Consider the following 16,923-nt stretch of genomic DNA (forward strand, 5'->3'; position numbering starts at 1 on the left):
CCATTCATTAGTGTTAGGCTAGGCTACCATGAGGCAATCACATTGATTACACTGGCTACCATAAAGCAATCATACTGTTGCTTCTTTATTATCAATGCATGAGTCGTTACACCTATAAAAAAACATGAGTTCGTTTTTCACATTTTCTTTTTATTTTTGATGTCTAGTGTTAATAATACGTATAACATCCATAGTGGGTTTTTTTCATATAAGACAATATTGATGTAGGTACTGAAAATGATTCATCTTATAAACAGATGATGCAAATTTACAGTGTTGATAAATACAGTATAGTATTGTAAATGTGTTTTCTCTTCCTTATGATTTCTTAATAACATTTTTTCTCTAGCATAAGTGCAAGCTTACAGTATATAATACTCACACAAAATATGTGCTAGGAGACTGTTTATATTATCAGTAAGACTGATCTGGTCAACAGTAGGCTGAGTTTTGGGAGGTGAAAGGTAATACAGATTTTTGACTGCATGGGGGAGTTTGGTACCCTTAATGCCTATGTTGTTCAAGGGTCAAACTGTTTACATTTTTAGGCTGGATAAAAATGCAAATCTTGACCTTATGCCATCTGAAAGAAATGTACTTTAAATCAGATCAGATCAGATCAGTCGCTCAGTCGTGTCCGACTCTTTGCGACTCCATGAATCGCAGCACGCCAGGCCTCCCTGTCCATCACCAACTCCCGGAGTTCACTGAGACTCACGTCCATCGAGTCAGTGATGCCATCCAGCCAAATTTTAAGTAGAAGAATAAGACTTATCTATTATGCAAATACTCATCATAAAAAAGCTGGAATGACTGTATCATATCAGACAAAGTAGATTTCAGAAAAACAAATACTGTAAAATATAAAGAAGTATATTTAATAATGATAAGTGGGTTAATTCATCAGGAAGCCTTAGACAAGTATGCTCCTTTTATGGAACTTCAAATTGTGAAAATCAGAAATTGACAGATATTGACAAATAGATAAACCCTCAATTGTAGTTGGAGATTTTAACACTCTTCTCTCAATATTTGATAGAAAAGGTAGAAAAATAATCTTTAAGGATATAGAAGATATGTACAACTCAATTTGACCTGATGGATATTGATGGGACACTACAGGCAATAATTGTAGAATCCACATTCTTTTCAAGTGTGAATGGTGCCATCAGCGATACATGTCATATGCTGAGCTAAAAATGTTTTCAATATATTTCAAAAAATTAATGCACAAGAAATGCATTGTGATTACAATGTAATTAAATTTGATGTAGATAAAAAAATCTAAAATCTTACTACATATTTTAAAAGTATTAACCTTACTTCTAAATAAACCATAGACCAAAGAAGAAACCACAAAAATTATAACATATTTCAACCTGAATAATAATGAAAATAGAACACATTAATGTCTGGGGACATATTAAGGGAAATGCATAGTTTTAAATGCTTATACTAGAAAAGAAAAATAAATTTCATATCAATAAGCTTCCCATGTAGGAAGAGCACATTAAACCAAAAAGTATTTAAAATAGATAATATAAAATGGATAAGGAGAGAAATTAATGACATTAGAAACAGACAAATAATGGCAAAAATCAAAGTCAAAATTTAGCTTCTTAAAGCATCAACAAAGTTGATAATTAGTCATAAGTAGAATAAAATAAAAAAAGAAAAATTAACAATTTCAAGTCTGAGAGAAAGTAACATTGCCACAGATCTTACAGACATTAAAGAAATAATTAAGAAATCTTATGAAAAATGTTTGCCAATGAACAGAGCCAACTCAGATGACACGGCTAAATTCCTTAAAAATACAGTTTATGAAAACTGGCTCAAAAATAGCCTTGATTTGTCCCATTTCCATTGAAGAAATTTCATTTGAAATTAAAGACCTTTCTACAAAGAAAACAGTAGGGCCAGATGGGTTAATTACTTTATCAAACATATAAATAAGACATTTTAAAAAAGAAATAATATCAAGCTCCCTAAACTTTTCCCCAAAAATGGAGTAGAAAACAATTTCCAAATTTATTTTATGAACCCAGAATAAACCTGATACCAAAGGACTATAGGAACACCACGAGAAAAAAAGATTCCAGGGAAACAATTCCCCTTACTGCAAAATTCAGACTTAAATTGAAGAAAGTAGGGAAAACCACTAGACCACTCACGTATGACCTAAATCAAATCCCTTACGATTATACAGTGGAAGTGACAAATAGATTCAAGGGATTAGATCTGATAGAGTTCCTGAAGAACCATGGATGGAGGTTCGAAACATTGTACAGGAGGCTGTGATGAAAACCATCCCCAAGGAAAAGAAATGCAAAAATGCAAGATGGTTGTCTGAGGAGGCCTTACAAATAGCTGAGAAAAGAAGAGAAGCAAAAGGCAAAGGAGAAAAGGAAAGACATACCCATCTGAATACAGAGTTCCAAAGAATAGCAAGAATAGTCTTCCTCAGTGATCAATGCAAAGAAATAGATGAAAACAATAGAACAGGAAAGGCTACAGATCTCCAAGAAAATTAGAGACACCAAGGGAACATTTCATGCAAAGATGGGCACAACAAAGGACAGAAATGTCATGGACCTAACAGAAGCAGAAGATGTTAAGAAGAGGTGGCAAGAATACACAGAAGAACTGTACAAAAAAGATCTTCACGACCCAGATGATCACAATGGTGTGATCACTCACTTAGAGTTAGACATCCTGGAGTGCAAAGTCAAGTGGGCCTTCGGAAGCATCACTATGAGCAAAGCTAGTGGAGGTGATGAAATTCCAGCTGAGCTCTTTCAAAGCCTAGAAGGTGATGCTGTGAAAGTACTGCATTCAATATGCCAGCAAATTTGGAAAACTCAGCAGTGGCCACAGGACCAGAAAAGGTCAGTTTTCATTCCAATCCCAAAGAAAGGCAATGCCAAAGAATGTTCATACTACTGCACAATTGCAGTCATCTCACAGGCTAGCAAAGTAATGCTCAATATTCTCCAAGCGAGGCTTCAACAGTATGTGAACTGAGAACATCCAGATGTTCAAGCTGGATTTAGAAAAGGCAGAGGAACCAGAGATCAAATTGCCAACATCCATTCCAGAAAAACTTCTGCTTCATTGACTACACTAAGGCCTTTGGATCACAGCAATCTGAGGAAAATCTTCAAGAGATGGGAATACCAGACCACCTTACCTGCCTCCTAAGAAATCTGTATATAGGTCAAGAAACAACAGTTAGAACTGGGCATGAAACAGTGGACTGGTTCCAGTTTAGGGAAGGAGTACATCAAGGCTCTATATTGTCACCCTGGTTATTTAACTTATATGCAGTGTACATCATGTGAAATGCCAGGCTGGATGATACACAAGCTGGAAGCAAGATTGCCGGGAGAAATATCAATAACCTCAGATATGCAGATGATAACATCCTTATGGAAGAAAGTGACAAGGAACTAAAGAGACTCTTGATGAAAGTGAAAGAAGAGAGTGAAAAAGTTGGCTTAAACCCAACATTCAAAAGACTAAAATCACGGCATATATACACATATCTAAAAACCTACAGATAGCATCATAATTAGGGGTAAACATTAAATTTGTTTTTCATAAAAGAAACGAGAAAGTCTGTTCTCACCCCTGCAAATAGAGAAATAAATGTTTAATATAGTAAATAAAAAGACTAAAATTAAGAAAAAATAAAACTATCTTCTTCATAGATTAGATTTTTTATGAAGAAAGTAAAAAGATATTTCAAAAATCTTCTAGAACTAAGAAGAGAATTCAGTAATGCTACAGGAAACAAGCTGAGTATGTGAAAATCAATTGTATTTGTTTCATTGACAGCAGATATTCAGAAAATGAAATTTAAAGTACAATGCCATAGCCATTTGAATTTTGCCAAACATATGGAATTATTTAGGAATAAATTTAACAAAGGGTGTATGTAAACTATTTACTCTGAAAGCTATAAGCATCGCTGAAAACAATCAACGTAGACCTCAGTGTTTTAAAATGAAAAAAAAAAAAACAAACAAACCAGCAAAGATATTATGATATATTAATATAATGGAATATTAAACATTTATGAAAAAGAATGCTTTTCTTCCACATGTCATAGCAATAGATTGAACCCAGGTCTCCTGCATTGCAGGCAAATTCTTAACTGTCTGAGCCACCAGGGAAGGCCCTAAGCTAAAGAAGCCAGACACTAAAACATTCATGCACCTAAATCTATTTTATATAAAGTTAAAAAAAGACAAAATTAAATTATGGGGTTAGACTTCCTTAGAGTGACTACCTTTGAGGGTAATGACTGAAATGAATGCACAAAGAGAGCTTCTGTGTTTGCCGGTAATGTTCTGTATCTTGATCTTGAGCTCAGTTACATCACTAGTTATGTCTAGTTACATCACTGTGTTCACTTTGTAAAACCTCATGCATTTATGTGTACACTTGAGATTTGCTCACTGAAAGTGTGCTTGTTATACCAAAACTGGAGAGTTCAAAAGAAAATGCCGTCTCTACAGCAGTGAGCCCACCCAAGAACCTGCAATGGCAAGGCCACAGCCCAGATGAGGTCGTAACTGACAGTGTTGACCACTAGATGTACGAACGGGAATGTCCAGATGATTCCAGACTTCAGCCTCGTTCAAACTCTTCCTGCTGTGTCTTGCCCAAATCTGTGAACAGAAACCCAGAGTGATGATAAAATGATGGTCATGGGGTGATTGTTTTGAAACAAAAGGAAACTGTAGGAACATCAACTAGCAACATGTGAAAATGACCCGTTCACTGGACCAACACCTGCAGCCAACTTCACCATCTTCAAAATCCTTTGCTTGAATTCACAATTTGTGTGGATTATTTACATGGCAAAGATTTTAAAAGTCTTGCCAAAAATAGAACTACCAAAGTAAATTGGTGCAGCCACTCTGGGAAACTCTGGAGGTTCCTCAAAAAACTAAAAACAAAACTACCATGTGATCCAGCAATCCCACTCCTGGGCAAATGTCCAAAAATGCCAAAGACACTAATTCGAAAAGATACACGCACCCAAATGTTCAAGCAGCCTTGTTTACAACTGCTAGGACACGAAAGCAATCCAAGTGTCCATCAACAGATGAATGGTTAAAGAAGATATACAAAGGAATAACATGCAGTCATAAAAAGCATGGGATTTTGCTACTTGCAACCAGCATGGAAGGACCGGAGGGCATTACGCTAAGTAAAATAAGTTAGATAAATAATGTATGGTATCACTTGTGTGTGGAATCTAAAACATACAACAAGCTAGTGAATTTAACTAGTTTGAAGCAGAATCACAGATACAGAGAACAAACTAGTGGTTACCAGTAGGGAGGGGAGGACAATATAGAGATGGGGGAGCAGGAGGCACAAACTCCTGGAAGTAAGATAGCTACAGGGATATATTGCACAACACGGGGAATATAGCCAATATTTTCAAAATAACTGCAAATGGAGTATAACCTTTAAAATCACATAAAAATAAATGACTAAACAATGAAAAACAAAAAAAGACATTGCTTTTTTCAGACCAGAAAATGTTAACGAATCAGACATGAATTCTGTATCAGACTCAAAATGCTTAACATTTGGTCAATGGCTGCAGAGTAGCTTGTTTTCTCCTTCACTGAGTTGCTGGATGGTTTTCAGCTCTTAGTATAGCCTTGGTTTCCTACAGTAGAAATGCTCCCAAGAGGATATTAAGCTAATGGTGATGATAGGAGACTTTGTGATCCATAGGATTGAGAATAAGATGCTTTGCAAAGTATTTGGTGAACTTAGTAAATGCCTTTAACATAGGGAAAACTTCTCTGCTGAGATTTGGGCTTAATATTAAAATATTATTCAGCATTTTCCATAAATTACCATTTAGGGCAGAGGAAAGCAAACATATGGTAGAATCTAGAACAGAGCTATTTCTATGAAATCTTGGCTTTCATCTTTAGGATTCATGCAACATTTGTAGTCTATTTTCTTATGTTTGTACTTATAAGAAAGAAATATTTTGACCCAAAACTTGAGAAAATGAGAAACAAAAGGGTGATGTGCTATTCTTCTACTAGGTTTTTGATATCCAAAGCACACTGCCATATTCACCTGGAGATACTTGAACCCCAGTTGGAGAAGCATGGGATGGTTATGCCACACATCATAAAAGCACTGTAATAGGAATACATCTGTTTTTCACCCAGATATGTCACTGCCATTATTAATATTAATTTCATATATAGAAACAGCAAAATTGGACCCTCTTGCTTTTTGCTCATGTAATATTTATTCACTTATTAGTTAATTGCTTTACTCAATTGGTAGTTATTAATTGTCTCCTCTGGACCTGTTCTGTTCTCCAAGGCTCTCAATAAGGCTCTGTTCTTATTGCCAAGATAATGATATACAAATGAATTAATCAGATGAAGATCTCGGCCCTTGTGGAGTTTACACTCTAGTGGAGAAAGGCAGACAACAAGCAGTAGGCATCATAGATAAGCAAGCACTAGACATATTGGAAGCAACAGAGAGTAGAGTTGAGTGAGAAGACCAGGCACGTAGGATGTGTGCGCACTTGTTGGGGGAGGGGATGGCTTCAGTAACAAGATGACTTTCGACTGATACTTAAAGGGGCTGAGAGAGTTAGTTAGGAGGCAACAATGCCTGGAGGAGAATGAATGAGAAAAAGAGGAAGCCAGTAAAATCTGGGGCCAGATCACATAAATCAGTGGGAAGACTCTGCTTTTTACTAGTTTTAAGCAGAAAGTGACATGACCTGATTTAATGTTTCAAGAAGACCATGCTTGCGCTGTGTTAAGAGTAGACCAGGGATACTCATGTAGGAACAGGAAAATTGGCTGGAGTGTATTGAAAGATTCCAAATGAGAAATGATGGTGACATAGAGCAAAACAGTGGGGAGGGATCAGACTCTGGATACAAATCCTATCAGATTCTAGACAGGATCTGCTCCCACATTTCATGTTGGCTTGGAGAAAAGTCAGTGATGACTTGAAGATTTTATGACCTGAGAAACTGAGAGATCAGTGGAGATGAAGGGAAGATCAGGAGTTTAGTTTTGAACAGAGACGTCTGTGGACATCCCAGTGGAAACATTAAGTAGGAAGCTGGGTGCATGTGCCTGGAGTTTGAGAGAGAGGTCCAGGTTGAAGTTATAATTATGGGGGAGTCATCCGCACATACATAGTGTTTAAAACTATGAAACTAGAAGATATCTCTAAGGGAATGAGTTTAAAGGAAAGGATCAAGGAATAAACCCTGGGGCACCCAACAGTAAAGGTGGGGATAACAGAACAAACTAACAACAGAAAAGGAGAAATGTAGAGAGAAAATCAAGAAAGTGTTGTATCGGAAACCTATCAAAGAAAGCTTCAAGGATGAGGGAGTGACATAGGCATCAACTGAGTTCCTGAATGAGTTCTAACAGCGTTGTTTTATCTGTCTATTTAATATGGTCTCCATCTCCTTGCTGTCCTCCTATCCTCTTCTCCATCCAGGTTAGAAGCACACAGATGAGCAAAACCATCTCAGCATGGTCTCTTCTAAAGGCGAGACACCTGCCAATTCAAGAAAGTCTGGCCATTAGAGGTAGCAGCCCATCATGTAGAATTTATGGCAAAAATTTGGGTTCATTTAATGGAAAGCAGAAAACAAATAATCTATATGGACTGGTCATGCTACTTTCTTTTTAAGGTTCAGTTCAGTTCAGTTCAGTCGCTCAGTTGTGTCTGACTCTTTGTGACCCCATGGACTGCAACATGCCAGGGCTCCCTGTCCATCACCAGCTCCCAAAGTTTACTCAAACTCATGTCCATTGAGTCAGTGATGCCATCCAACCAGCTCATCCTCTGTCGTCCCCTTCTCCTCCCACCTTCACTCTTTCCCAGCATCAGGGTCTTTTCAAATGAGTCAGCTCTTCGCATCAGGTAGCCAAAGTATTAGAGTTTCAACTTCAACATCAGTCCTTCCAATGAATATTCAGGATTGATTTCCTTTAGGATTTTTTTTTAAAGTTACTATGTGAAAAAGAAACAGAGAGTCAACAAGGTCTTTCTTGGAGGAACCAAGGTAGCAAGACTAAATGAAATACACTCCCACGCCTAGTGGATGTTCTTGCTGGGCAGAGATTCCATAGGGGCTTGCTTACTCCTGGCATCTGTCTCCTGCAGTCTCAGGGAATAGCATAAAGCAAAACAAACTTCTACTGTGTTCAAAGAAATTGTCTACATGGCTTTGGATGTGACTTGAGAAGCATCTTTACGCCCCAGGGGTGAACTTCATCTCATGAGACAAAAAAGCCCTGGAGCTGGAATCAAAAGGCATACTCTTACATGAAACCGGGAATCACTGGTGCCCCCGCTCATGTCATTGAGATTCGGTGAGCAGAGTGTGCAGCACAGAGCACGAGTGCTGCTGATTTGGGATCTGTGCCATCCAGTGAGCTTTACTGGTATCCCAGAGCAGCGTGCTTAGTCCTGGGCAACACGTAAAATGAGGGACATTGACAAACAAAGACAGCTTCAGAGTACCACAACTGTGAGAGCAACGAGTGAGCAGAAACTCACATTGCTGGAGAATGACTGGAGGGATAGTCATGCATTTTTAAGTTGGAATACAGGAACCTGAAGTAAGGTGTGTATTTTATAGCTTGGTGCATTTTCCTGATTCCCCACCCAGAAAATGACCCCAAATAAAAGGATACTCTATCCAACATGAGATAGAGATGTTGACAGGATTTCCTAAATCAACTTTAGATATTGGAAGGCAACACGGTACAAAAGATTAGACTTCCCTTGGGCAATGTGTTCTGGTACAACAAGAGAGATCTGGGTTCAAATGCTAGCTTTGCCACTAATTATGCATCTTTTCACACTTAATTTAATCTCTCTGGTCATCTGTTTCTTAGCCAAGACATGGAAGCAAACTAAATGTCCATCAACAGACGAATGGATAAAGATACAGTACATGTGTATGATGGAAAACTACTCAGTCATGGAGAGAATGAAATCATGCCATTTGCAGCAACATGGATGAACCTAGAGATTATCATACTAAGGGAAGCAAATCAGAAAGAAAAAGACAAATATCATATCATCTACATATGGAATCTAAAATATGATACAAATGATCCTATTCGCATAAAAGAAACAGACTCACAGACATAGAAAACAAACGGTTGCCCAATGGGAAAGGGGGTAAGGGATGGATTAATTAGAAGTTTTGGATTAACAGATAAAAACTGCTGCTTATTCACTTCAGTCATGTCTGAGTCTGTGAAACCCTACATATGGACTGCAGCCTGCAAGGCTCCTCTGTCCATGGGATTCTCTAGGCAAAAGTACTAGACTGGATTGCCATGCCCTCCTCCAGCGTATCTTCCCCACCCAAGGATCAAACCCAGGTCTCCTGCATTGCGGGCAGATCCTTTACCACTGATCCACCAGGGAAGCCCAGATACAAACTACTATGTATAAAACAGATAAACAACAAGGATTTCCTGTATAGCACAGGAAATTGTATTCAATATTCTGTAATAAACCATACTGGTAAAAGTGAATATATATATATATATATGAAAAGTAAGTGTGTGTGTGTGTGTGTGTAGGGAGAGAGAGAACACTTCGCTGTACATCATAAACTAACACAATACTGTAAATCAAATATACTTCAATAAATGGCTTCCTCCATAGCTCAGCAGTGAAGAATCCACCTGCAAAGCAGGAGACGCAGAAGACGCAGGTTTGACCCCTGGGTTGGGAAGATCCCCTGGAGAAGGAAATGGCAACCCACTCCAGCATTCTTTCTGAGAAAACTCCCATAAACAGAGGAGCCTGGAAGGCTACAGTCCATAGATCACAAAGAGTCAGACATGACTGAGCACATGCTTAAATAAAAAAGGGAAAAATAGAAGATAATACTCATCTTGAAAGGGTTCATTGGGATTGAAGTATTATATAGATACGTGGTCCTTCCTACATGGTACTTAGTATTACCTAGCTAGTATTACTCTGTATGACACCCGATACATTAGTCAGTACCAGTGAGTAAAAACCACAAAGAGACAGAGTTGATCTCTCTCTTTTTTTTTCCAATCTAACAACCTGACCTACTCTTTTGAATGGAATGAACTGCTCTGCGGCCTTCTGAACAAGACACTCATCTCTAAGACGCTCATGCATGGACTCGATATCCACAGTTCTCAGAGATGTTAAACAATTACTGCTGCTGATGGGCTTGGGGGTCATTTACCTAAACAATATCTGAGGTCGCTTTTCCAAAAGTGAAAGTCTTGTAATTCTAGGCTTCAATCTCTGCTGTGTGCCTCTGGTATCTCTGATCAATGTTTCTGGCACTTCTACATGCCATCAAAGACCCCCAGAAACATCCTTGGGCTATTCTGAGGACTGGAGAGACCATGTGAAAGTGTTTTCTAAACCGTAAAGCATCATCTCCATACAAGGGATTGTTTTCTGAATTTAAACTCAGTAGTCCATGTAATCCCTTACAGAAGGCCTTCGTTTCCTCCTGCAGATCCATATCCTTTTTTTTTTTTTTTTTCCTTTCAGTTAGAAATTTGGGAGCCTTCCAAATAGCAGATTATCTCAATAGGGCTTGCTTTGCATATTTAAAGGGTTCAACTCCATAAACTGAAGAGGTGGAAACCATGGCCGCCTGCTGTGTCGAATTCAACCAGAGGCTTTTTTTTTTTTTTTCACTTTCTGCATCATTTAAATGGAAAATCTTTATAGTCCAATTGTATCAGGTGAGTGCCATGTTATTCTTCGATGCCTCAGATTCCTGTTCTACTCGTGAACTGGGACTCATGTATAATTTAAATTCTACCCTAGAAAGGAACAGATAGCCCGGATAAGACTAACTAGAAGAGAATTAAATTAGGAGCATATTAGAGATGCAAGCCTGGGTAAATAGCTACTGATTCTTGTTGGATAATTTAGCAGACCAGTCACTTAGGAAAACACTTTGATTCTAACTATTTGCGTAACTGATCTGTAAGCCAATAGCCAGGCCCACAGCCTAGTGGTGTCCACAGTCTTGGCAGCCCAGGCCTGGAGTCACTCAGCTCTAACAGGGCCAAGTGAATGTGTGATCTAGGCTTAGCTCCTCCAAACTCTGGGCTCCTCAATGTCTTTAGCTCTAAAATGAAAATCGAAAGAGATGAATTAAAAGACACTTCAAATCTTCAGCCTACTTTGCCTCCCAATAATAATACACATAATCATTTCTACTCAAATTTAGGGACTTGACCTGAGCTATTAAAATTTGTTCATCTAGCTCCAATGATAAACAGTCATGGAATATTGGCAGTTACCTCAGTTTCCAAGCACTGGGGACCCCATACAAGGCAGTGGCTCAGAAAGATAGTCATTAGCAAAAAGGAGAGCTATATGCTGACTCGAGAAACTGTACTTTCAGTCTGAAATCACTGATCTCTGCTTGCTCTGGTCCCCAAGGAAAGTAGATGGATCAGTTCCACTCTTGTAATCGTGTGTGTTCATCCTATGTAATCTTTATATGCTGCCATTTTGGTCTCAAGTCTCTCTTTGATTTACAATAACCTGTGCTGAGTGGATGGTGTGGAAATAGGGGAACACATCATACAATTCACTCTGAGCTCTACGTGCCCCAATTGTTGTTTAGTCACCAGCTGTGTCTGACTCTTTTGTAACCCCATGGACTACAGCCTGCCAGGCTCCTCTGTCCATGGGATTCTCCAGGCAAGAAAACTAGAATAGGTTGTCATTTCCTTCTCCAGGAGATCTTCCCAACCCAGGGATTGAACCCATGTCTCTTGCATTTACAGGCAGATTCTTTACCACTTAGCCACCTGGGAAGCTCCACATGCCCCAGAGACATGCCCCAGAGATGGAGCCAAACATCCATCTTTTAGGAGCAGTCCATCTCCAAAACAGTTCTCTCTGTATTTCACTTGCTGCTTCTTGACATTACATTATACATCTGTTTGTTTCTTTACATCTCACTAAGATGTTAACCTAAACTCCTTAAAGGTATGGATTTAATCTCTCTTATTCACCAGTATCTATCTCTCCAAGGCCTAGAAATTATATATAAAATTGCTGCAGATTATAGGATTATGGCATCCAAAGCTCTCTCCTCCCTTCCTTTCCTCCAGCCTCCAAGGACTCCATGGTACACTTAAACTGCTCATAGGTAGTATCTCTTCCTCTCATAGAAGAGAAAACTGAAAGCCAGAAGTGTTCAGTGTTAGTTTAAGGCCACAAAGCCAGTTAGTGGCAAGGATGTGGTGACTCTGTTCCTAACATGCTCTCCAGCCTGCCAAACCACCAGGAAGCCTCAACAGGCAGATAACCCATTCCTCAGGGACTCTTCCTATTTGCTTAGGCATCAAACAGGAAATTTGCTTCTTTTCGATATTTTTGTCCATCATTTCCAGTCTCCTATAAAGATCTGCGGGCAGATGCCTTTCCTGGGTCTCCACCCAAGACTATTTATTCCACACAGGAGCTGGAGACCAACTGTTCCACTCCTGCTTCCAGCCTGAAACAGAAAGTGTGCCCTCCCCAATTGCTGCTGGCTCTCTTTGGGCCACTGGGGGACAGCAAGGTTGGGGGGTGACAGGGCAGAGCCTGTGGCATTCTCACTGATGAAGAAATCTCCCAGATCACAAGTCCAGCTGTTAACTCGAATGACAGTCAACAATGAGGAATTGCAGAAACAGATCCCTCAAGCTTCCAGTTACAGTGACCGTGATGGGGTTTGATGCCAGGGCCCATGGGTCATCTATGCTTGGGTGAGGAAGCCTGAATCCTGAAGATTTAATGGAGATTGACAAGAGTGGAGATCTTCCCCAAAGACCCCAGAGTAAGGTTGGCATTCAACTGGAAGGAAGGGACAGGGATGAGAGAAAGACGATGACTGAGTCCTCACCAGGCAAGCTGGTTCCTATTTAAAATATAAAAGATGAGAAACAAGGGCATGACAACAAGGACTGTTTTAATTAGAGAAGAATCAATACTATGTGCTATGGATGAAAAACAGTTGGGCTGTGTTTACTTCCACCATCTGTTGCTTGTAAACATGGATGTCCAGCTTTGTAACGTCATCGTGTTCAGCCTACATGTCATTTAGCCACAGGCCAATCAGAGCCAGGGAACAAGGGTGGGAAGGAATTTGTGAAGTGCCCTGGAGTACAGCATTGAGGGAGGGGGAAGTATGATGTCTTTCCTGCCACCCACTGGGAACCTCCTTTCAGCTTCCTGGTTAAAGAGGTGCCATAAAGACAACAACTGGGAGTGAAGGATAGGAAAGGCAGACAGAAAAGGAAAAATTGAGGATGGCAAAGAAGAAACAAAACAGCACAGACTCCCAGACATGATCATGAGACTGCTGCACACAGATCTTATCTACGGCTTAGACATTCTGGAACTCAGTGCAAGCACATCTTGGCCAAAAGAGATTATTTGGGTTATTTATAAATCGCTGATTCATATTATGGCTGATTTTTATTTCCATTTTTATACTTTTTCTCCATTTTCCAACTTTTCTACAATGAGCATGTATTACTCATTAGTCCCCCAAAACGGTTTATCACTTATCAGCTGTGCTTTCTTGATCAGCTGTCCTCACCTCTGTACCTTACTTGCCTCATCTGTAGAATGGGAATTAGTATATTGTCACAGTTTTTACAGTAATTGTAAGGAAGCAAATGCAATTTTAAGCACATAGTAAGTACTTAGCCAATAGCCATTGGTATTTATGATAAAAATGTCATTTCATTTTTCAAAAAGCCAGAGAGAAAAAAATATATATATAAGTTCACCAAAAGCCCTCAGGAAGGCCTTCCCCATCACTTTGGTCTCCCTTCCAACATCTGCCATTTTATCAAACTTCATCTACTAGGTGGGGTTTTTGAAAAGAATCAAAGAAGAACCAGCCACCCAGTCCTCACTTAGCATCACCGAGTTTGGAAATTAGATTTGAATTCTCCAGTGTACTGGCCATTTGGTCTCAGCAGGCAGTCTCCTTTTTATTGCACACAACGCTTGCCAGGCCAGCCTCTGCTAAGATTTAAATCAGCCATTTCACTGCAAGGGTTTGAATTCTTGGGTGCTTCCTCTGAACTGACATCTTTCTCTTTCATCTATCTCTAATCAAAACTGTTGTCTCTTCACCATGTAACACAGTTGTGCAGGGCACAGAATACTCATTTTCTGAGCCCCATGTCCTCAGGTGAAACCAGGGATTGGATGACGTAATGTTACTTCTGCTTAGAATATTCCATATAGTGGTCAAAGTTGTTCTATTTTTTCCTGAAAGCAACATGCTACTTCTCTCAGGTGGTATTTAAAAGCTTTTATTTTAAAGCTGAGTTTTCACTATGGAAGAGGCTTTACCCAGTATGAGTAATTTCAGTCATCATCAACATATGAGAGATTTAAATTTTACTCCCAGTACCTTTCTAGGTGGGAAAGTAAAAGTGAAGTCGCTCAGTCATGTCTGACTCTTTGTGACCCCATAGACTGTAGCCTACCAGGCTCCTCTGTCCATGGGATTTTCCAGGCAATAGTACTGGAGTGGATTGCCATTTCCTTCTCCAGGGGATCTTCCCAACCCAGGGCTCGAACCCTGGTCTCCCACATTGTAGACAGACGCCTTACCATCTGAGCCACAAGGGAAGTAAGTATGTAAATTCTGGAGATACAAATGACTTAACAGAAATAAAGCCAAGACCCCCTTCTGTCCATGCAAAGTCAAGTAGAGACCCAGAACACAGAGGCATATGCACATTACATATTTATAGAACTTGGTGTGATATATATAGCCAGGAACTTTTCACTAAGCTCAGTACAGAAACTGGGATAAACTCAAATTGTCTGATAGAAGGGTGAGCAGAAGGTAGCGATGCAGGAAAAACATTACAACATAGTTCATTCTCCAAGCAGACATCGGGATTTTTGCAGGTTCCTACTGACCAACACCAGTTATATGTCTTTGAATACACTCAGGAAAGTAATTCAATCATAGTGTTAGAAAAAACCTGGGGCATAAATTTGCAAATAACAGAAAGCCAACTACTCTTGAAGTCACTTCTTGTCAACTATCACTTTAGAATAATAACACGAAAAGAATCTCTAATGAAGAAGTACAGGTTGGCTGTAAAATTAAAGAGTCAGATTTTTTTTTTTTTAACTGTATGTTAAAGATAGTGTGTTTGGAGATATATTCGATTTTTGGTCTGAAGACTTTTCAGGGAAGCAGAGAAGGATTGAAATATCTGTGCCTGAATTATAGGCTCATTATGATAAGCTCAACGAAGTTAATAGAAAGCTGGAGGACTCCCACTTTTGAATTTCAAAACTTATTACAAAGCTACAGTGATGTGATCAAAAAAGTGTGATACTGGCATAACGATAGACGTATAGACCAATGGAATAGAATTGAGACTCTGCACATCTATGGCTCATTGCTTTTTAACAAGAGTACCAAGACTATTCAATGGGGAAACAATAGAATTTTCAGCAAAGAGTACTGGGACAACTAGATATCCACACACAATACTATAAAGCTGGACTCTTACCTCACACCATATACAGAATTTAACTCAAAATGGATACAAGATCTCAATGGAAGAGCTAAAATGATCAAGCTCTCAGAATAAACGAGAGGGGTTAATTTTCATAAACTTGAATATGGCAATGGATTTCTATGTATGACACCTCCAAAGCAGGAATTAAAATATTTAAATTGGACTGTCTCAAAATTAAAGATTTTGTGCATTAAAGGACATTATCAAGAAAATGAAAAGAACACCTGCAATATAGAACAAAATATGTACTAATCACATATCTGATAATGGTCCTAGTATACAAAATATATAAGTAACTCTTATAACTCAACAAAGAAAGACAAACTGTTCGTAAATGGGTAAAGCACTTGAAGAGACTTCTCCAAAGGAAGTATACAAGGAGCCAATAGGTGCATGAAAAGATGCTGACCATCCGTCATCAGGAAAATATAAATCAAAACCACAGCAAGATACCACTTCATGCCATCTAGGAAACTGTGCTTTGTTGGTGGGAATATAAAATGATTTAGCCACCACAGAAATGGTTTGGCAGTGCCTCAAAAAGTGAGACATAGAATTACCATGTGACCTAGCAATTCTGCTCTGAGGTATATCCCACAAAGAATTGAAAATGCCTATTTTCAACTTACCCTCAAATACTTGTACATTAAGTTCACAGCAACACTATTCACAATAGCCAAACTAAATGTTCATTGACAGATGACGAGATAAACAAATTATAGTATATACCCTAAGTGGAATATTAATTCAGCTATGAAAAGATGAAGCTTATGTAACTTATGAAATCTATAATATGAATGAACCTCAAAAATATCATAAGTGAAAGAAGTCAGACACAAATGGTTACGTATTATATTATTCTATTTATAGGAAATATCCAGAGTAGATAAATTCATAGAAACAGAAAATTATTCGCTGATTGCCGAGGGCTGAGGGGTGGGAGAAACAGGGATTAACTATGTAATGGGTACAAAGTTTTATCTTGGGGTGATGAAAACGTTTGGAATTAGATAGAAGGGAAAGTTAGCCAACATTGGGAATTTTACTAAATGTCTACATAGTTCACTCTTAAATGCTAATTTTATAATATTCCTATTTCACCTTAACTTTTAAAATAATTGAATAAATATAAACCAGTTTAAAAGCAATTAATGACAAAACCACCAAAAAATCCCAAACAGCTCTGGTAGAATAAAGCAGAGATGTGGCCCACATGTCAGTTTCACGTGAGTGAAGCTGCTCCTCTGTCTTTCATCTGAGACCCCCTCTGTGCTCCTGGCATTCCCCTTGTGGTCTCCTCCTCCAGGCAGCG

Source organism: Bos indicus, chromosome 11 (assembly GCF_029378745.1).
Source record: "Bos indicus isolate NIAB-ARS_2022 breed Sahiwal x Tharparkar chromosome 11, NIAB-ARS_B.indTharparkar_mat_pri_1.0, whole genome shotgun sequence".
Lineage (NCBI taxonomy): Eukaryota > Metazoa > Chordata > Mammalia > Artiodactyla > Bovidae > Bos > Bos indicus.